Consider the following 211-nt stretch of genomic DNA (forward strand, 5'->3'; position numbering starts at 1 on the left):
AGCCTGAATGCAACATAAGGGAGACAGGCTTGCTCTCTGTAGCCATTGTTGCTGCTACTCCTCCCACTTGCTCTTGCTGTTTTTTTTTGTTTTGTTTTGTTTTTTTTTTTTTTTTACTTTTTAAAGTTTCTAATACTAGGAGAAGATATCATACAATGTCTTTTAAATAAATTGTAAGTCAAAGATATAGTATAAATCTTAGAACAAAAAT

The sequence above is a fragment of the Octodon degus genome, unplaced genomic scaffold (assembly GCF_000260255.1).
Source record: "Octodon degus isolate 3935 unplaced genomic scaffold, OctDeg1.0 scaffold00068, whole genome shotgun sequence".
In the NCBI taxonomy this organism is placed as follows: domain Eukaryota; kingdom Metazoa; phylum Chordata; class Mammalia; order Rodentia; family Octodontidae; genus Octodon; species Octodon degus.